Source organism: Amphiura filiformis, chromosome 4 (assembly GCF_039555335.1).
Source record: "Amphiura filiformis chromosome 4, Afil_fr2py, whole genome shotgun sequence".
Lineage (NCBI taxonomy): Eukaryota > Metazoa > Echinodermata > Ophiuroidea > Amphilepidida > Amphiuridae > Amphiura > Amphiura filiformis.
In genome coordinates this window covers 27,461,825-27,485,545 of record NC_092631.1, presented here as the reverse complement: position 1 = coordinate 27,485,545, position 23,721 = coordinate 27,461,825, and the positions used below count along the sequence as shown (strand labels likewise).

The window sequence follows — 23,721 nt, the reverse complement described above, 5'->3', positions numbered from 1 at the left end:
TTTATTTATAAGTGTTGCATGTTAAAAGGGCATTTAGTGATCCACAGCCTCATCCCCCCACTTTTCTAAAAAAAAGTTTATATCACTGGAAACCTCTGGCTACATAATATAATGTTTATGTACCAAAATTTGTTTGCAGATTTATTCGTTTAGCAAAAATATCGGCAAATTTTAATATCGTTCTGGTATACCAAAACGAAATTACAACAGTGGCCTATGGAGCAGTGTAATACACATCATGCATAACTCGCAAACGCAAAATCGTAACCAACTGAAATTGTGGGAATAAGCTTTTTTCGTGGATATCTACTGAAAAATGTCATAAAAAGAGAATGCTAGGATCACGAAATCCTCCTTTAAGTGTGTAAATATTTGAATTGTCAAATGCTGCCCCATGTGCATCTTTTTTTTTAAAGATAGCAATAATTATCTCAATTGCTAGATTCATTTGGAATGGGCTCTTGGTCTCGCTTGAACCATGTTCAGAATGAGACTTAGTAACCACTTTTCTGTCTGTCCATACGTCCATGCGAGTGTCCCTCTGTCCAAAGCTGTATTTGAGGACCCCTAAGACCTGAATGCAGAGATGCTGCTTGGTGGGAGGAAGTATATCTAACTGTGCTCTGTGCCCATATTAGCAGCGCCAGCCAGGCCACATCGCTCTATCTGCTCTACTGTCTGTTCAATTAGCTTAGATTATTGTATTTTTAAGATATTTGAAAAAAATAAAAAATTGTGGTCAAATAAATAAATAAATAAATAAATACACACAAGAAATGTATTTATATAAGCTGGGCCTATTCTGAAAACCTTAGTTCATCTTCACATTTTTTTATAATAATGTAATGTTTCAACAGTGGGGTTTCAACAACAATTTTTGGCAAATATAGCTATTTTGCTGGACAATACTTTCTGATGTGGATGGTCGAATAAATACTATCTCAGCGCATCTAACTATTTGACATTCGTCCCCATTGCACTAAATGGATTGGTTCTAAAAAGTTTATGGTACCCGACGTTCTACGGGTTTTTATAAAAAAATATCGTGGGAAAAGACCAACATTGAAAAGAAATTTGGTTTCAAATTGCACTCTGGAATTTGAAAAGTATAAATCACGTTGGGTCTAAGGATGTGCTAACACCTTTCTTTGATGACTGACCACAATTAATTTTTTCAAATACCTTAAAAATATAATCTAAGCTAATTGAACAGACAGTACTTAGTTAATTTTCAGACAAACATTTGTAGACAAAGGTGCCAGCTGGGTTAGAATAAATCAATAGAGTCACATCTGTCTGTATCACCCGGCTGACATTTCTGAGAAGTGATGTGGGCTGGTACATTTGAGTTGAAAAATGCAGTTTTTGTGAGTTGTTTGTTAGTATTTATTTATAAAATACAAAGAAATTGAGAAAATTTGAATATATTTTGTAATCTACTGATGATAGCTTCAATGAAATAATACAAAAAAGAAAGAAATCATAGATTTAGCATGAGACGAGTCCGAAAGGTCATCATAATACTAATCATGGCGTGTCCGTCCGTCCGTCCCTCTGTCCGCGATATATCCAATCGCGCGGTGTCCTATCGTGGAGTATCAACGGGTGTGTGCGCAGAGTACCGCATCGCGCATCGGAAAGCATAACAGTGTGACAGGTGCATCTCATCGGACCAATAGGCCTATTTTCAAGACATGATTAACATAAAGGGTACATAACACAAAATAGCTTTCCATAGACTTTGTAACGTGCAAAATAGGGGTCACGTTTTAGGCCATAAGTCGAGTTACCTCTAACTTTGAAATATATATTTGATATCATCTTAATCAGAACAAAATTCTGCATAACATATCTGAAAATGACATAACATTTTCTGTCTACTTTTTGAGAAAATTAGCGCTATATAAAAGGCCCGATTTTCCCGTGTCTCACGTCCGACTGCTAACAGCGTTTTGACCTCGTGTGTTCATGCGCTCATCATCGTAAACATCACTCAAATTTTTTGCGTTTTCTTTTCAAATTAGTAGAGATCACATTCACAAGTTCTAGTTTGGTATATTTTTTATATTTCATGTTTGTTTGTTTGTTTGTTTGTTATCTACTCAGGATAGCATTTACGGTGCAATTTGGCAATCATTATAGGCTCGTTGAGACATGCATCATCTTCTGTGAACACATGCGAGCATAGCCCACTTACCCCCTGCATCATTTTCTCGGCATGTGCAAACAGATATCTTCTAAAGATAGCATTGCGGGCCTAATAAAACAACAGAGAATATTTCACAAATTTATAAAACGGCCATTAGAAAAGATTGTTTTTGATGCTTTCTGTTTGTTTCTTTTTCCCGTATCTACTCAAGTACCCGATGACCGTGCGTGTAGATGTTGAAGGACTGGGGATTTAGTCTAATAGCATTATGCGGCCCTAATAAAACAACACAGAAAATATTTCACAAATTTAGAAAACGTCTGTCAGGAAAGTTTTTTTTATATTTTTGTTTGTTTGTTTGTTTTTTCCGCTATCTACTCAATATAGTATTTATTTATAAAATACAAAGAAAGTAAGAAAGATTGAAAATAGTTTGTTATCTACTGATGATAGTATTTGGAACCTTATGAAATAAATTTAAAAAAATCATAGATTTATCATGAGACGAGTCAGAAATTTCATTTGGTATATTTTTGTTTGTTTGTTTATTTGTTTGCCTGCTTGTTTGTTTGTTATCTACTCAGAATAGCATTTACAGTTTGATTTGCAAATCATTATAGGCCTTTGCGACATGCATCATCTGCTGTCAAACACACACGCCCAAAGCCCACTTTCGGCCTGCATCATTTTCTTGGAACGCGCAAACAGCTATCTTCTGAAGATAGCATTGCGGTCCTAATAAATCAACACAGAAAATATTTCACAAATTTAGAAAACGTCTGTTAGGAAAGTTTGGTTTTTATGTTTTTTGTTATCTACTGATGATAGCATTTGGAACCTTTTGAAATAATTTTAAAAAAATCATAGATTTATATTTCATTTGGTATATTTTTTATATTACATGTTTGTTTCTTTGTTTGTTATGTATTCAGGATAGATTTATGTCTATTAGGAAAGTTTGTTTTTGATGTTTTTTGTTTGTTTTTCCGCTATCTACTCGAGATAGTATTTATTTATAAAATACAAAGAAATTGAGAAAGGTTGAATATATTTTGTTATCTACTGATGATAGCATTTTGAACCTAATGAAATAATACAAAAAAGAAAGAAATCATATATAGATTTAGCATGAGACGAGTCAGAAAGGTTATTTGGCATATTTTTTTTATATTTCATGTTTGTTTGTTTGTTATCTACTCAAGATAGCATTTACGGTGCGATTTGGCAATCATTATAGGCCCGTTATGACATGCATGAACACACACGAGCATAGCCCACTTATGGCCTGCATTCATTTCTTGGAACGCGTATACAGCTATCTTCTGAAGATAGCATTTAGAAATAATAAAAAAAATCAAAAAAAAAATCACGAATTTAGAAAAGCGTCTGTCAGGAAAGTTTGTTTTGATGTTTTTTTGTTTGTTTGCTAGTTTTTCCGCTATCTACTCAAGAAAGTATTTATTTATAAAATACAGAGAAATTGAGAAAGTTTGAATATATTTTGTTACCTTTTTGGTAAATCCCATAAGCCTTTGCAAGTACACTCAATATGTCGTCATTTGACAGCTCAGGTGTACTCGCAAAGGCTTATGGGATTTACCAAAAAGGTCAATTGAGATATTGCACAGGGAGGGGCATTTGCACAGAATGAAACAACAGATGTGAAAATAAACTGACCAGTTGTAGTCCTATTAATTCATGGCATATTGGATGGCCATGGGGAAAGTTATCCCATATTTGTCTGGCCATGGTCTGATGGCCTGGTGTTTTCCTGGGAGCAACCATTTCCAATTTGGGCCTTTCACATGTCACACTAACACATAAATTGACAAAATGACCAAAAACACAATCATTTAACTGTAAAAGCTATTTCTAGCTCAAATAAATTCTTTATTCATCTTTTATATAACAAATTTTACAAACTAACATTCAAAATAGTTCCAATTCATTTACTACTTTTAGTATTTGGTATATACTACCAAGAATGCTTGGTGGATGGACGGAGGGTACTCTAATACTCAGAGACTTAATTAATTTTTCTCTCATATTTTTCAAACAAACACAAACATTTCACAAACACACATACACTTATAACTTATTCCAACCTAACATGAGGACCTTGCAAAGATAAGCTCCAAACTATGGACCTAATTATACTATCCAACAGATACCAGTATACACAGGCAAACAAATGAGATAACTGTTTAAAAATTTATTTTACCATGAGGCATGGTCTTATATGCATTTGTATACGTTATTTGCAATATGCTGGTATGGACAGTGAACCGTGGGCATCCTTGGTTGCTGCGTGTCCTTGGTTATCATGCTATATATTTTCAGGTGCATGTCCTTGTTTGTAGGTCTTTACATGCACATCCCACCCCCTTTACATACACACCCCCACCCCCCTACACATTTTCACAAACATGGACCCAATGAGCCTCCTACGTAGTAAACAGCGTAACCGTGGACCTCTATGCACTGACATTTCACTATTGAAAGTGTGGACTTTTGTGATAACCTCCAAATTGTGGACCCGATATTACACCTACAAAGGGGTACTTAAAATGGCATCTAGCACCCTCTACCGCTCTCTTACGACCTTGGATGTCCACAGTTGCCTTGGGTCCGTATTTGAGTGAAATGTCATAGGTGGGTCCACGTTTTTGATGAAAATAAATGCACCCCTACCCCTGCATATACACTCACACTCAAGTCTGTAATATCCACAAACAGATCAATTTGTCATCTGCACCATATACCGTCGTATCTTAAAAGGCTGCTTTGAGTGATTTTTTACTATTGTCATTCAATTGTGATGAGATACGCTGTCAAATTAACTTTTTATAATAATTTTGAGGTATTATCGCAATATTACAATCTCATGTCCATTCATAAAATAAAGCATGCTGAAATAAAAAATAACAATATGAAAAACAACAACGATAATAAAATTCACATAAGGCAGCCTTTGAGATACGTCAGTATGTGATGCAGACGACGAATTGTATACCTTTTTCATTCCAAGCTCAATATTTGTTACAATATTAAAATGCAAGGTGAAATTTGATTATTATTGTATTATAATAAATATAATAATATTTTACATATTAAAATCTCTGGACGGACGTGTCATTTGGAAGTAAATTAAAATAATACAGATAATTTATAATTAGGAATATTGCTTAATCTTTGGACGGATTGTTATAAGCATTCTAATTATACATACAAATCATTAAAATACAACACATTTTTTGATTTGTCAAACGAAAGCACCTATGGAATATGGATGGATTCATGCATCTATTATAACACAGTACCAATACATAGAATATCTATCATTACACTGAAAAAGTTATGTTAATTGCACCCTATTTCAACAAATTCTCAAATTGTGAAAGAACAAAGTTTGTTTTTGGTAAAAATCAATGGTTTTCATTTCATCTCTCTGCACACCTGTTTAGTGACAAGTATTTTTCTCAATTTATTATCTACAATTTATAATTTTAAGATTCATTTTCAAATTTAAAAACAAGCACATGTCTAAAGCACCACAATTATACTGTACTAAACTCCAAAATTGGACAAAAACATCTCAATACAATCACAAAACGTACTACAGGTTTCTGAATAATTTGGCATTTTTGGGAGTTATTTGGCATGTTCCTGGTGTGATGTTCTGAAAACAATGTGGTGATATATACTATTTAGCTGACCAGCATATCAATTATCATGAACAGATATACTTCCTGTAGTACATGCATTAACTATTCAAAATGGAAATTTCAATCTCTTAAAAACATTCATTACAACTTCAACATCACATATTTTAAAGGGGACAGTACCCTAATTTACAGGGGTACCCCTTTTATAATGGTTGTGAGTTAACCTCTTTACATTATAACATGAAATATCATTTGCAATGCTATACTGATTATATAGTCCCGAGTCCTATGAACAGAAAGCATGCCCTTCTCTTGTGCAATATTCCTGCTTCTTGTCAATATGAATTTTGAATTTACATTACAGTTTTAACATTCATTTGCATAATGTTAATAAGAGTGACCATGGATTGTGAATATAATATATACATTTACAGGTATTGTGAAGCAATATAACAATTTTGCATTCTTTATTTGACATTAAGACAAAGTTTAAATCTATTAATTTGTTGACGGCAGAGTAATTCTAGCACAATTACGGTAGTATGATACATATTGCCAAGATATATCGCAAATAGTAAATAATTGAAATCTACACCAAGATCATTAGGATCTTGAGGCTCATAAAGCTAATAAATATATGGCTAAGATAAGGCATGCAGCAAATCATGTAAAGCTTGATAGTATGAAGACCAAAGTCCAATAGTTACCATTATTTCATTAATTTTCTTATTTCAAGCATTCTACATTTCGCCTAAGGTGAGTAAGGGGCCTATCTGCTTTTAGCCTTTCCTTTTAGATATTCTTTCTTAAGCCCCTTAAATATATATATTAAATTGCAATTTGCAAATTGACCATTTTTGTATTTCCCAGAATTCCTAGAAAACTGAAAACTATATTATCATTGAGCGTTTACTCTTTATGAGTTAGAGTTACATTTTAGAGTTTGAGTTGTATTTTAGAGTTAGTATTGTACTTCAAGTTCGATGTAGAATTACATTCTAGAGTTTGATTTAGAGTTGGAGTTGCATTTTAGAGTTACATTTTTAAAGTTTGATTTAGAAATAGAGTTGTATTTTAGAGTTAAAGTTGTACTTTGAGTTCGATTTAAAGTTACATGTTAGACTTTGATTTAGAGTTAGAGTTGCCAGTGGCAATTTAGAGTTACATTAGTACATTTTACAGTTATGTTAAACAATGTTGTGGGTCAACTCTGTGCAACATCGTCAATGCGTATACTTGACTAATGGAGCATGATGTCTACGTTTGGATTTCTTTTGAAAAGTATTTCAGGAAATACCTAATATGGTCAATTAATAAAACTATGAACAAGTAAGCTGCATCGATATTTTTAAAACATCACTCTCCTCTTCTATAACCCACTCCAGTTAATAATTCTTGTGACACCCTCAATTCTATCTACACCTGCAGTAGTAACCCAACACCTGCCAGAGTCCACTTAGCAGGTTTTTCCTTTGTCTTCAAATTAAAGGTCCACACAAATGTTGGACCACGCTGCTTTGTCTTATACACTGGACAATTATATACATTACGCACATCGGCCTTGTCAACCGGAATGGCCCGAATGAATACAACAGGCATAATTGGCGCAAGTTCTTTCAGTCGGGAATCGCCTATCAAACCGGTCTGTGTGTCCCAACGAGCACCTTCCATGTACAGACTGTTGATGTACGCACCTTCACGAGGTGGACTGCCGAAGTCCTCTTTGTTCTTTTTGGTAACGTCACATTGCAGACACATTTTATCCAATGGCCATTCATTCTTACGGGCCATGGACTGCATAATGGCGGTAAGGAAACTCTGAGGATTGAAGAAACCACCTAACCAGACAGAATTTGGCATGGCAAAATCAGCTGTCCAACTTTCAAGTTCCTTGATACGATTGAGTAAATCACCGTACCATGTGGCCAATGGGTAGAGACTAGGATAGGCACGTTTAGTCCAGGATTCAGGCACTTGATTCAAAAACAGTGCATTGCCCAATTCTTCCATGTCGGTAGTGATAGTCAACTCGCCCTGATAGGTAAATATAGAAAATTGTTACAACAGAGTTAGTATGCAAAACAGTTCATTAAAAGTTACAACATTTCAAGATATGTTCCCAGAGGGCTCTCCGGCATCCTCCAATTCTTGGCTTCACTTTCAGTAAAATGCCAATAATTGTAGCTCTTTAGCTCAAATTTGAAAAATATTTTGAATTTTCTTAGTTCCACAAGCTATAATTTGGCCCTAGTTCAATTCACTAGTTCAGAAGCCGCAATTTTGCCAAAAAATAAGTTTTCAGTTCCCAAAGTTTGATTACGTAATTATGTACGCCAATTATTTTAGAAGGAATATTGCTTCCTAGTTTAATCCTAATCTGGAGATGGAGGCAAGAGGTTTGATTTAAGAAATAAAGGGTAATGCATGATCCTTTACACGAAAATAATGTGTCCGAGGCAGTAAAAGCGTAAATAATGGGTGAGGCGCAGCGAACCCATTATTTCAACGATTTTACTGCCGAGGACACATTATTTGCGTGTAAAGGATAATGCTGCACCCTTTATTTCTATTCTATTACCACAAAATAGTACGATTTAAAGAGAAAATATCACATTTTTTGCCCAACTATTTCAAGTTGTTTACCTCAAGGTGTAGCGCCTACACGTAGCCAAAGCGTATGCACATTCCAATAACACAACCTAACATTCCATTCTCCCTATAAGCAGGTATGCACATACAATAACACACCCTGGCATTCCATTCTTCCCTACATAAGCAGGTGTGCTGTGCGCTTACAAAGGCTGTGATGATATAAGAACATAAAGTTCGTTGCCCTTGACACTTTATCGCCAATTAATGGTCTGTCACGTGACGCGTTCCAACAAATCACAGTGCGCGATTTTGAATAATGGGTCGTGGGGGTAATAGAATATGAAATTAGTTGCTGGACGCTGAAGAATGCCAATTATTTTAGAGAGAATATTGCTTTCTACTTTCATCCTAATCTGGAGGGGAGGCAAGAGGTGGAGGCAGATATTCTACAGTCTTAATTGCCCACCCAACATACCTTAAGACCTAGATCCAACTCCTTGAGAGATCTTCTCAACTCTGATGACAGCATATTCATACGTTCACATTCCTGGAATGCTACCACTACATAAGGTGTCCTGTCTTGTGGTTCTACCTTAGCCATTATTTCTATCATGTTGAATTCCTCAGGTAACTTCTCAAGAAATTCATCCAGTATACCTTTGAGCTGCAAAACAAAATCAGAATACATTTACAAATCGTTAATTTTGCCACCAAATAATTCACTGTTATATGTGACTCCTCGCCACAACTGAGCCCGGATGTTGCCAGTGCCACTATTGAGATATGCTCCACGAACTTAACAATAAACAATAGGAAAGAAAGGATTTATTGACTGTTTTATTGATTTTTCACTACTTAAATGTCAAGTACTATAGACATGATATACATCATTTTAAAGCTAATTTCAAGCAGAATATTTTGGTTGAATATCTCAAATATGATGATTGGCGACATCCGGGCTCAGTTGTGGCGAGGAGTCACATATTTGGTATTTTTGGTACAGTGTAACCCACTGCTTTGAAGGTTACATGGATCATAATACAATGGACACATACACTGTTTACCAAGGATATTCAGGACTTGCCGACACCACAACCCTATTTATCATGTAAAAAAGAACTGGGTCACACAATATTATGCACCTTGTTCTTCAACTTAGGCAATAGAGGCAAATTTGTTTGATCTTTTGATCGACAAGCGATGCTTGATGGATCCTTTTAATTGATGAAATATCAACTGACTGTGATATACATGTATTATAGGTATGACTCTATTCAAGGAATCGGTGAGTACTGTCTTGGTTTGTTTCCCAAATTCTAAATGAACCATGGGGAGAGTATTTAATACACTGTACAGATGTTGTCAATTGAATTCAAACTTTTTTTTCAAAGTCAATACCCCAGCAATTTTTCCACCGCTGGGGATCGAACCCGGGACCTCATATAGGATAAACTAACAGGTCCCCATTGGCTGAGTAAACGGGAGCAGTTAGTAAACGAACACTGTTAGTAAACACAGAAAATGGTAATCATGGCAATTGGGTATTGATTTTACCAGCTCAATTACACGGTTGATGTGTTACCATTGTTGCCTCTACTTCACTAAAAGATTTCCTTTGCAACAAAGCTGAGTTTTTAATGATTTTAATGGTTATTCTGGGTTGTAAACCCAAACAAATCAAAATATATAACACCTTAACATTGATACGTTCAACTAGTGGAAAAAAAGGGAGAACACAAAATAAAACCTAAACAAATCCAACAACTATTATCACAGACAGAATTAAAAAGACTAGTTTTGCGTCTGACATCAGAGCAAAGGCGCAACATGACTGGTTACTGATCTGCGCAGCACGGCATTTTCGGTGCAGTTGACAGGACGTCATACGCAAACTAGTCTTTTTAATTCGGTCTTGAATTATAAACACTGGCGGTCACCCGTCTTTCGCGGTTTGCAAATAAATGCAATTTTAAAAATGCAACACCACCCTCCGAGGTTTTATTGCAATTTATTACCGATTGATCGGTCGTTTCATTTAATTCATTTTAATCAACTTCTTCTTTGTTCCCCTCCCCCTCGTGTTGTCCCATATCCTCCCATTCTTTCTACTGTTCCCCCTTTAGCGCACATCCCTCTTCTCCCTCTTATCCGTTCTACCATGTGGTTCTACCTCTTATCTGTCCCTAGTATCATGGTTTTAGTATACTTCTTCCTATTCAACTGCTAAAAAATTAGTGAAAAGTACAATTTTTAAGTCAGTATAGGTAGGTCCTATGCTCAAACAAATAATTTACAACGGCTATTAATTTGTTCGCAAAGTTTGATCGTCACCCATGCATCGCCAATTGTTCAATAATATCGCCAACCCATGGCACCAATACACTCTCCTCACTCATTTTGATTTTCCCGTGTTTATTACTCCCACTTGCTTTAGAGGCAGCGTGCTGATACTGCGATGATACGCATTTTTTTGTTTGATTGTGGCGTGTTGATACGCCGAAGACGCAAGATTTTTTGTTTGACGCGATGTAGTTGTTAGGCGGACATAGTAACTGATGTTGAGGTCCCTGGATATTTTTAAGGTATTTTTGCTCATTTTAGACTTTAATCACTAAGATTGAAAAAAATGAGGTGAATATGCAGCGTAACTCGGTGAATGATTAGGTTTGCAAAAGTGAAATTTGCAGTTGCATCACCATCGTTCGAGTTTTTATCACGAAAAGTTTTGCAACTCGGTAATTTGTTATAGATGCTCCTACCTTCTCCTCCCTACTAGCCCCACCAGCAGCTCCAGCACCGGTATCTCTTGGCTGCATTTCCAATACAGTCTTGAATAGATTATCTGATGTCGTGGTAAGGAAATCAATCTCAGCATTGGGATGTAGACCGTAGAGATATGGGCTTTCTGGTGGCAGCATTTCATCTATGTATGTGTGGTAGCCTTTATAGTCGGAATTTGGTGGTACTACGAAACCTGGTGCTAGGTAGACTTCTCCATCCAGCTGAAAATGGTGAAAAATAATACACATGAATGTTATGGGAAAAATTTAAGGCAAAGCATCACAAAATAATATTTCCATTTATAATGTTCATTTTGTAACTCATCAAAATACCAGCAACAAGCAAACATTTTCTTAAACAAGAAAAATAAATGGACTGGAAACATGTTAAGTCATCTAGGAATGGCTGGGGCTCAAACCTGGGACCTCAGTGGTGCAAAGCGATGATAGAACCACTACACTGAACCATCCCCCTCCCCCATCACATCACCAAGGAAAACAAGGTCAAACGTCAATCTGATGGCAGAGCTCAATCAGTCCAAACCCATTGCTTGATAAACAGATTTAGTACACTCACCATATCAGGTTGCATGTATTCTTCCAAGTAAGTCCTGCATAGACGTCTATCCCAGTCATCAGTGATATGACCTCCGTACATAATCTCACCAAACAGGTAACGGAGATCTTCCCATGGCACCTTGGAGTTGGCCTCAAGATAGTTATACAACACATTGCAAGAGATGGTCAAATCACCGGTATTGAATGGATACACACGGTTCCATCCTTGAGGACCAAACTTGCGTCGTTCGGCCACCACGGCATGGAAGTAGCACAGAGAGAACAGGATGGCTTTGAATTCAGCTTCACGGGCGCACATCTCAAGCGTGTCTTGGTCAAAGTTGTTAAATGCCTTGTGAAGATTAGCAAACATACCTGTGAAAAGATAATAATAGTAACCATAATTACGTTTGAAACTAACAATCGCCCATCTTTCGTGATTCGTAAATGATATAATTGAATAAATTGATGATTTTTGCAGCGGTATGTAAATGTAAAAGGAGCAATTGAAAAAAGTTGCTATATTCATTTCTACCTGTCTATGTTGGACTGAGATTACAAAAGATACATAATTTGGTAAAATTGTAAAATGATGGCGACAATGCTTCCCCTATGGCACCCACTTTCCTCATTCATTTTGATATTCCTCCGTTTACATTCTACCCACTTTCTTTACTATATTCTCATTTTATTATGATGCAATTAATGTAGACTTAACAATGGGAGTATTGCAACTGCAGTCAATCGCAAATACACAAGCAAATTATACTAAAATGCAGTAAACCTTTGACGAGCGCGTATTGTAAGGATACATTGCGTATTTACTGCGTTGCACGCATTTGTCTCTGATTGGCTGCTGAGGCGATCTGTTGTTGCCGAGTGGAAATTTATGAATGAACTGTGCGCCATACGCGTTGTTAGCGCCGAATTTGCAACATCACGGTAGTCGCGCTTGTCAAAGGTTTGCTGCATTTTAGTATAGTGCAAGTACAGCCATTGTGTAAATACACAAGCAAATAGTGACACATAGATATACGCGATAGCTTAGTAACTGTACACTATTTTTATTACCATGGATCTCTGATTTTATGATTTTTTTCCTCATTTTTGGATTTTAATTACTGCGATTGAAAAAAATGAAGTGAATATGCAGCGTAACTCAGTGCATGATTAGCATTGCAAAAATGAAATTTGCAAAAGCTTTCCAACTACCTGATTTATTACAGATATTCATATTGGTTCCTGTATATCATCTCTCCTGTGTGTTTTATTTCATTAAAAGCATGATTTATAGTACGCTACGCACAGGTACAACACCTAGACATTAATCCACAAGCCTCAGCATACTTTACAGGTTGTCGCTGACCACTACGGCCCTACATCATTCCATAAACCATTTAATAACAATTCAGGGACTTTGCTGCTACAAGAGCACACACCCTAGACATACCACAAATAACCAGGATCAGGGTTACAATGAGACAATTAGCAGTCAGTTCCTTGTCCAGGAGAATTTCAAGCTAACTCAATTTTTCCATGAGAGCGTACTAGGTACCGCCAGGGTTCTAACCCACAACCCGCAATCATTGTCTTTTTTATTATTATGTGCCCTTTCCTTACCAGTTGGAGGTTCATTGGTGATCTTGATAGAAGACTCCAGAATACCCTGTGGGATGATGTGATTCTCAGGAGTGCCAGCAGGTTCAGCACTCATATACACACGGTAGTCGTCATGGCTGCCTATACCGGTTGATTCAAGCTTCTTCTCTAATGTACCCAACCATTTGGCCACCAAATGAATGTTCTGGATGGAGTGACAGAGACAGAAACGTGGTGTTAACATCTTGTCTGCCAGTGATGTGGCTAGCCTTAAATTTAGAGCTGGTTGGTATATATTTTGTAGCTGCTTGGGAAGTAAAATGGGCAATTCCAGTTGAAATCCAAACACCCCTATGGAAGACATGACCTTAATCTCCCACATAGGGGGGGGGGGTATAGATTTCAAATGGAGTCCCCAATTCAGGTAATCCCATTTGAACTTCATACTCCCTGTGTAGAAGGTTAAGGTCATGTCTTCTATAGGGGTTGAATGGGTTTCAACTGGAATAGCCCAACGTAGAATTCCTGTTTTGTGCCAGTCGGCAAAACTTACATACGACTGTTCTTGTTAAACTACACCAACATTTTGACACATAATGTATAACTCATTATCTTTGTGACTAGCTTACTACTAGCTTACTACTGCAATACTGTCAGAATGGGAAACCTCTTGAAGCACACTCAAGGAGCACTCATCAAACTAAGCTAGTGATAAGGGATAGGTTCAAAACCTGACCATCGGTCGACTGCAGGAACACTGGCAGAACCTATGGTTTAACACGTTCTATTGTTCCAAAACAATAGAAACCAGGCTCAATGGCCAATTCTTAAAAGAGTGTTTAAAACAAGAACTATTAATATTCTAGGAAATGTAAATACCTGTAGAATGACCCAGTGTCCTTCCTTGGCAGCTAAATCCATACTCTGCTCAGCCACAATCTCTTGACCTTGTCCCAGAGACACATTGTGGAAATTCTTGTCGTCAAAAGTGAAGCCTAATTTCTTTCCTAGAGCCTCTACATCCTTGAGTGGATCCACACCAGGAGACAGGATGAAGAACACAGGAGTAGCAGGACCGGTTTCCTCAAATGATTTGGCAAATGGTATAGATCCGCCTTCTACATACTTGTTGCCCATATTCTCCTCAATGAATGCCCTATTGAAACAAAAACATTACCAGACATCAGTGAAAAGCTGCTGTAACAAAGTTACGGTAGGTGAGAGAATGATAAAGATGCTGTTTTTAATGGTGGGGACTATTATTGGTGGGGGTCCCGCTTATCTCGTCGTTTTACGTGCATGTAGAGAGAGGGCTCTGGTTCTATACTGCCTAAAACCCCTGAAAGGGGTCAAACAAGCAGGTGATGCCATACTGCTTTTATTAGTTGTTGGTTGCTTTTTCTTCTCTGTAGTTGTGTGATACTGCTTTTTTGAATTTCTTCTTAACTGGAATTTGTGATTTTGGAGAGGGGTTTGGAGATAGGAGCATATTAAAAAAGTGGAGACAATCCAAAAAGCCCTCATAAAGCAGATGAGAAGTACTAATCCCCACTATTTGTGGATGAATTTGCTCACTCAACTTTTTAAAGAAGCATACTGTATATCGGGGTGAAAGAGAGGGTATGTCAAATAGGGGCGCTCTATCGAATAGTGGCATCAAAACATTCTAGGACCTATGGGTAGCGTGTTCTGGAGACCAAATTTGTGCAAATTTTGGCCATGTCCCTACTATTACGGTTTGGCGAGGGAGGGAGAGAGAGAGGGACAAAGTGTTGACATAGTTAGCAATGTGTGTAGGGGTACAATTTGTTTGGGGGATGTGTAAATACCAGCAAACAAGGATACACACATCAGAAATCTGTGTGTAACAGCAGATACACAAGAGCAACAGATGTCCACAGATCTTGGACAGTGTTACTAGATCAAAAATGGCAAGAAAATATATTATAACAACAACCACATTTGGTGGTGTTAGCCAGTGTGTGTGATATATATTTGGTTATTAACTGGTACTTACGTCACGGCATACGTCATTCTGTCGGGTCTCAATGCTCTCATCATACACAGCTTTTGAAGTGAAGTTTTATTCTTCCATTCCTGAGGGAATTTCTCCTTTTCTGGACACTCACTCTCGACAAACTTCTTCCATCGTTTGGACGAGCCCTCCACGTCACGATCTAGATTACGGAACTCCTCCATGGCAGCTAAGGACTGGTAACAAAAACAAATTTTGTGCCATTTTATTTTACAAACAGAACAAAATAACAGAATGAAATCTATTTTAAAGGAAAAAAAAGGACCAAGGTTTTGATTAATCTATGCATTAAATATATTTTTTTTATTTTTTTTATTATTTATTCTTTCTTTAACCAGGGTAGCCCCTTCAGTACTGGTACTGATCTCCAAGGGGGCCCTGAGTGACAATTTACAACATACAATATAATAGATAGTGAGTGGGAGGCATGTGACACTTACCTTTATAGCACCCCAAGAAAAGTTGGGAATAAAATCCACAGGACTGGTGACATTGGGCTGAGACGGGAAGCGTAGCAAAAAATCCAACTCGATAGGGTTTATCTCTTTCTTCATTAACATCACCTGATTAGGAGAAAGAAACCAGATGAGAAAGTTAACTTTTATGTGATTTATAGTGCGCTACGTACAGGCACAACGCCTAGACGTTGGTCCACAAGCCTCAGCTCACTTTACCAGTTGTCACTGACAACTACGGCCCCACATCATTTCATAAACCATTTAACAACAACTCAGGGACTTTGTTTCTTAGAAGCACACACCCTACATTCCACAATTGATCTTCGCAACCAGGATCAGCTCCCCTTGTTTGGTACGAGTTACAACGAGACAATTAGCAGTAAGTTCCTTGTCCAAGGGAATTTCAAGCTTACTCAATCTTCCACGAGGCGCTCTAACCCGCAATTTCTCGTACCATAGTCGAACGCCTTATCGGTTGAGCTAACTTGACTGCTATAAAGGAAAAATGGCAAAGAAGAAATATTTTAACACTAAAATATTTTACATTTTGATTCTACATCTCTTGGTTCTGTCTATCATGTAAATATTGCCACATATACTGCACAATAAACAGCATTTCTTTTTTTAATTTTAGAAATAAATAATATTTTTCAAAAGATTTTTTTTCATACATTTTTCTTCTATAGGCCTATGCAATATGAAATCAATAAATCCTATAAAAATCAATCTATAATCTATAACTACAGTTTGTCCACTCTGAAGTACAAAGTGACAACACGCGCGTATGCAGCGCGTTAACAGTGCGTAGTGCTGCGTCTCTGCTGCAGGTATGCGTGCCTTCAATGTCGACACAATGTGTGCGTCCGCGTCTGTACTTTGTACTTCAGAGTAGACTAACTGTATGTCTAACCTACTCTGCACTGCTTTGAGATTTGATTTTGACTGCTTATCAACTTACCTGTATGGCCACTTGTGTAGTAAAGATGAGTTTGTCCACCTCAAAGAGGCCCCTTGTGGTATAGATAAAGACTGAGTAGGTGATAAAGTCGATTAGATTGGCTACTCGCTCCTTGATGTCTTCTGCAGGCTCGGCCTTTGCTATGGCTTTGGCAAACACCACATTGAATGCCTATAGAATAAGATTAATATGAAAAAAGAAGTTGGTGTGCATATTATTGACAATTTTACCTATGGTATGGTATAAGGGCACATTGTGGCATACAAGCGGGCTCTTACTCATAATTGAGAGGGTTGCGGGTTCTAACCCCGGTACATGGTGGTACTATCGTGTTGTGCCCTTAGACAAGGCTCATAACCTCTTATTGGGCTATTCCATTTAAAATCCACACTCCCCCTGTGGAAGATTTCGGAAATATCATCCACAGGGGGAGTATGAGTTTTGAATAGAATAGACAATTGGGTAACTTCTATTTGAAATACTCACTCCAGTTGTGGAAGATATAGGTAAAATCATAATACAGGGGGAGTATGGATTTCAAAATGATTAACCCTGACCAATTACAGTTGAAAAACATACTCCCCCTGTGGAAAATATTTCCAAAATCTTGCATGGGGGGGGTGGATTTTAAATGGAATAGCCCATTGTCTCTCTCCACCCAGGTGTTTATCAATGGGTACCGGCAGTGTTCGAAATGGCACCGGTCCACCTGCCATTGGCCTGTAACTTTTTGGCTGTGGGCTGGCTACTTTCCCAACTTGCAATCTAGTTTCAGGCCTGGCTAGCTGGTAAATTTTTAAAGCTCAAAGTATCAATTATTCAAACACATGACTATGAATGCACCGTCACTCCGTCAGAATTGATTTCACTTACGAAGCACAGAAAATAAATTTCATTTTGATTTTGCAATAAACATTTCAACTGCCGCATTGACCAGTCTAAGTTCTATCCAAATGCAAATAAAATGACATAAAAAAACTATAAAGCACATCAGGCCACCAATATTGGATGGCTGAGCATGATACCATAACATATCGGATGAGTCATAAAAATATCGGACGAGCCAACAGCGAGTTCGATATTTGTATGATTTAATCCGATATGTTATGGTATCATGCTAAATAAGCCATCCAATATTATCATTATTAGGTTTTCTTAACTCCTAATAACCCTGAAAACATAATAATGAAGTTGATCGGTTATTGTGTTTAAGCTACAGAGTGGATAAATGAAAATGTAGGCAAAATATACAAATAAGCACACAGATAGATATTCATAAATATGCAAATAACATGACACAAAACTATACAGCATATCAGGCCACCATATCCTATCACCAGACCAAGTTTAAAGTTGATCAGTTGTTGCGTTGGAGCTGCAGAGTGGATTGATGGTTTTGTTTCCGCCCGGACAAACAAACAATTGAACAACCAAACAAAGAACCATCTGGACAAAAACATAATCCCCACACATGTGTGGGGGCCAAAAATTCACACACAATGCTACCTGAGTGAGTACGAACATAATTAAATACAATTCATTCGGGGGCTATAGCAAAAACAAAAATGTCCTATACCTTAACGGTTATAGAACAAAGTTGAGAGGGAGATATTTTCCTTTGCTAAAGTATGTACCCTACAGTTAATGGCAAAAAACAGTAATATTGTTTTAATCTCCAAGTGTGAGTAAAATTGAAAAGTTAACCTTAACCATGTCAAAAAGAAGTACATTGGGCTATTCCATTTAAAATCCACACTACCCCTGTATAAGATTTTGGAAAAAATCTGCCATGGGGGAGTATGAATTTCAAATGGAATGAATACATTAGGCAGCTTCATTTGAATTTCATACAACCTCTGAGAAAGATTCAACCTGAATCTTCCACTGAGGGAGAGTGAGTTTCAAATGGAGCTGCTAATGTCAATTCTATTTGAAATTCATACTCCACCTGTGGAAGATATTTCCAAAATCTTCCACAGGGGTAGTGTGGATTTTAAATGGAACAGCCTATTGTTAGACACACCCATGATGAAAATCTCAAGTATTTACTAACCTTGAGTGAGAACTGGTAGATAGGATTAATCTTGTACAATTGTTAGTGTTGTAAATAGAAGACACACCCATGATGAAAATCTCAAGTATTTACTAACCTTGAGTGAGAACTGGTAGATAGGATTAATCTTGTTCAATTGTTAGTGTTGTAAATTGAAGACACACCCATGATGAAAATCTCAAGTATTTACTAACCTTAAGTGAGAACTGGTAGATAGGATTAATCTTGTACAATTGTTAGTATTGTAAATAGAAGACACACCCATGATGAAAATCTCAAGTATTTACTAACCTTGAGTGAGAACTGGTAGATAGGATTAATCTTGTTCAAGTCATTGAGAATGAAGTATAGTAAAGAAGCTCTTGCTGCAGCCGCACGATACAGCTCACGTGCATCATTGATCTTGACCTCTGTGATCTTTGCCTCTTCAACTTTGACCTCAATCTCTGCAGCAGTACGCTTGGTAGTCTCCAGGTTTTCAACCAGTGCGGTGTCTCCCAGGAAGTTGCCTTCTGCTGAAGACAGACGTGAGAGGAGGTTGTCCTCCAGTTCTTTGAGGATAATCTTGAAGTCATTTTGTTGTTTAGTCAGATCAAGCTGAAAAACAAAGACAATAAACTTGATGACAATTAGGTCTACAAACAATATCATCCTAAACAAAAAGACATTTTAGCTTGACAAACCAAGTGACTTTTTATTCACTACAATATTTTGTCCTTCACATCGGAGGACTTTATCAGGTATGACTGATATGGTAATCTGACCAACTTTCCTGGGAGATGGGTTTCCGGTGATGTTTAAGACTCATTTCCAGTCTTTAGAGGCGGATCATATATGTGGCTAAGGAAATTATGTCTTTAGCCACGTATATGATCTGCTTCTAAAGACTGGAAATGAGTCTTAAACATCACCAGAAACCCATCTCCCGGGAAAGTGGATCAGATGAGCAATGGTGTTTTCTGCTGTACCCATTAAAACCAGAGAATCGGTTACTTGACCGCCATTTTGATACACACATGGGGCAAAAACTGGAGGTATTTGTATTTTTTGCTTGAAATGTCCCTGAAACTAATCAGTGCTTGTGGGCGATACTAGACACGCTTCATGACACGACACACTGACTGCGTCTAAGGAGCGGCGCAATGTGTTATAGTGTGCTTTTCACACAGAATTGTTTTTGTTAGTTTCTACATACTGTTGGCAAGGACCTGAATTACCCCTAAATTTGTCCCCATAACTGACCATGCTATTGCATGCATGTGGTGGTACAGGGAGTCCTGGTTCTCCTGATTAATTCTGTGGCCGGACAACATATTAGTGTGCATGACCTAATTGTTTAGAATCATTCTTTCTGCCAGATTGGCTAGGTAATTGACATAAATAAATGACATCATACCTTAAGCTTCTCCAGATCAGGCCTTTCCTGGGCTACCACAGTAGCTAACAACTGATCTTCCAAACCATCTCTTGTGACAGTGAAATTGATGAGAGTGGTCTGTGCCTGCATCTCAGGTTTGTAATGAGGATTGGCCAACTTGGTGTGAAGGATGAGACGGAATTCAGGATTGTATTCCACTTCCTTGTCACCAATCTTGATGTATCTGTGAAGGACAACATTGTAATATGGATTATTTTACTTAGAAGTAATGAGGATTGGCCAACTTTGTGTGAAGGATGAGACGGAATTCAGGGTTGTACTCCACTTCCTTGTCACCGATCTTGATGTATCTGTGAAGGACAACATAGTAATATGGATTTTTAATTTTGAAGGGGAAAAATGTGTCATTGAGGCTGATTAATTTATCTTGATCCACAATCTACGAGTAACCTTGAGTGTCTAGACAATGCTCAAAATTAATTAATCCAAATGTTCCACAACCTTTCCTAACAGTTATCACTAATATTATTTCAGCATTTTGAGCAAAGAATAACCAAATTAAAATTGGATGAAAATTGTACATTGTGGCTTTAAATAGTCAAGACTTTTAAGAGGCTATGCAATAATTATCTGCCCCCTGAACAAAATGAGGGGCAAGCAAATTTTGGCATGACAAAAGGGCAGGGGGGGGCAATTTTGGCAGGTCAAAAAAGGAGCAAGAGATTTTTTGCAAGTCAAAAAAGGGGGGCAAGAAATTCTTGACAAATATTTATGGAGCACCTTGAGTGGGGCAAAGTTTTGTTTCCATGCTGGGGAGGGCAAGCATTTTTTGGCAGGCCAATTTGAAATATATGCTCAGAAGGAGAGACAATTATTGCGCAGTTCCTATATGCTCAGAAGGAGAGACAATTATTGCGCAGTTCCTAACAAATCATCTTGTACATACATTAACATGTTTCTGGTTCTTAGCGGAGAAGATGCTAATGACCAACCTGATTTTTACACACACCTCTACAAGTACATACCCCAACCCACCCACAGTTAGCAATGTGTACATAATGTATCTTGCATAAAAATGATTTTGCTTTTTTGGTAAAAAAGAGCTTCTGTAGAGTTACATACCTGCCCTTTTTAATGGTATTTCTTCCCAGCACTGGGTCTAGCACAGGATCAACAGATTCCTCCATATTCTCAATCAACACAGTATCACCATTGGAGATAGCTCTTTCAATGGTATCCAAATAGCCTCTCTGTCCAATACGCACCACACACAGAGTTTCCCATACTTGGATTTGATCCATTTTACACCTTGAAGCTGTGGATCAATCATAAGAGGCCAACGCTCACAGTTGCTGAGGATGGTGGCGTTTTCTGTTGACATGCGATCGCTCGGCAAACCTTCGTTATTCCATCCTGCTATGGTGGCATCATCAGTCAGCATGGTCAGAGGATCTAGGCCTTCTGTTGAAGGAACGGGTACCTGGGAAATAAATAGAATAGAAATAGATGACAGATTAATCACGTCAAGGGGAAGATTACACTTCTTCACATAGATCTGTGCCTTTTTTAACTCTGAATATCATCAAGTTCTTGTTCAAACAAACAAACAAACAAATAAATAAATAAATGCTGGCATTCAAGGTAAAACCAGTGATTTAGGAGCCCAATTAAAAACTGATGATTAAGAAAACAAGAATTATGTGGTTTGTAATTATTACGGTGGCTCCACAACAATGGTTTGTAAAGAACAAAGGCTTGTAAATACAAAGAATATGCAAATGATGTCAGTAAAATTCATAAATAAGCAAATAACATGACACACACTATACCACACAGAGGTGATCATACTCTAACACCCTACCAAATTTGAAGTTAATTGGTCACTGCGTGTAGGCTGCACAGTGGATTTTGCTTCCTCCCGCCCAGCGAGAGTACCGGACAGTTAACCATCTGCCCAATAACATAAGCCCCACACAACACATGTTCTTGTGAGGCCAAAAATTGGGTGACTTTTTGCTGATTTGACCTATCATCCAAAAACATTCAGAACCATGCATGATTAAATCAGTCATAAATACCAAGTGTCAAAATATTTACTTAGTATAATTTTACCTTTTGGCCTTTCATGAATGGTAGCCACATGTTGTCCATCAAATCTAATCTGTAGGTCTTTGTGAAGGAGCCGACATAGGACACAAATGCTGTGATCAACAGCACATCACCAGCTGAAAAATGAAAAGAAAGAAAACAAAATATTGCAAATCGCTTGTCTCGGGAGGTATACTGCAGTACATTCAATAATTGGTTATCTTTTAGAATACTCTACCATTTACATACATGTGTATGTGTATGTTCAGGAATGTAACAAAGTTGTTTGTCCATACCCTGAAAATCCCTCTGGTATCCGATTATTCAGCAGGAGCAGTGGAAAACACCTCAGTTTGTGGGTGGGGGAGGGAGCTGCCACAATTAACTATTTTAAGACAATTGTATTTGTAGTGTACTCAAAACTGCTTTATTCAAAAATGACAAATGCAAAATTTTAAGTGCTTTCAATTAGAAATGATTTCCTGAAATATATATTCTTTCCTGAATTTCAGAAATTTCCTGAAAAGTTGCATCTCCGACTGCTCTGTAAAAGCCTGCCCCTCCACCCACTGAATATCCTACAGTGGTTTGGTATGCTAAAAAAATACTAGAATAATTGAAGCTAGTTACAAAACTTCATCCAATGTTCTCCTAACCTTAAAAGATCAAATTGTGCTAAAATTACAGCTATACTTACGCAACATCTTCTCTTGTTCCTTGAATGCCGCTACTGCTTCTCCCCAACGTACATTCTCAGAAGCCAGTCCCCCCACAAGCCTATTGGCAAGGGTGATGGTTTTCTGAGTGGATTCAGCTTCTTGTTGACATTTCAACTTAGCAGCTGTAGCTGTTTCAAAGTCCGCTGTCAATTCGGCTAAGTTAGCATCCAATTCCTGCATGGTTAGAAATACAGATACAAATTGACCTTTTGGTAAATCCCATAAGCCTTTGCGAGTACACCTGAGAACTCGTCATTTGACGTCACGCCGATTTGCAATGCGCAGTAACGACGTTCGCTAAACGATGTGCACGTCGGTGCAGAACGGCATGACATCAAATGATGACATTTCAAGTGTACTCGCAAAGGCTTATGGGATTTACCAAAAAGGTCAATTGGTACTCCAACTTCTTTGCAAAGCCTGACTTTAATTGGCAACATCTGTAGATTGAATTCAGATTTCTGCTCTCCCCATGGTATATTTAGAATTGGGCAAATGAACCATGAGATGGTGAGAGTACTCCCGTCCTTTGGAGGGAACGTCAAGCTGTCAGTCACATGTACAGAGAGCCATAACATTTACCTCACAGTCAGTTTCAAAAGGAGTAGAGGTTAATTCCACATCAAAGTCCCACTTTGTATAAATTGGAAATTGTTGATATTTTTGTAAATACAAGTCCCACCATCACA

The 23,721-nt window shown here is 37.6% G+C and overlaps 1 pseudogene; it reads right to left on the bottom strand.

Annotated features, from left to right (window-relative positions):
- Positions 1 to 4,038: 4,038 nt before the first annotated feature.
- LOC140150761 (dynein beta chain, ciliary-like) overlaps positions 4,039 to 23,721 on the bottom strand; it is an 89,602-nt pseudogene continuing 69,919 nt past the window's right edge.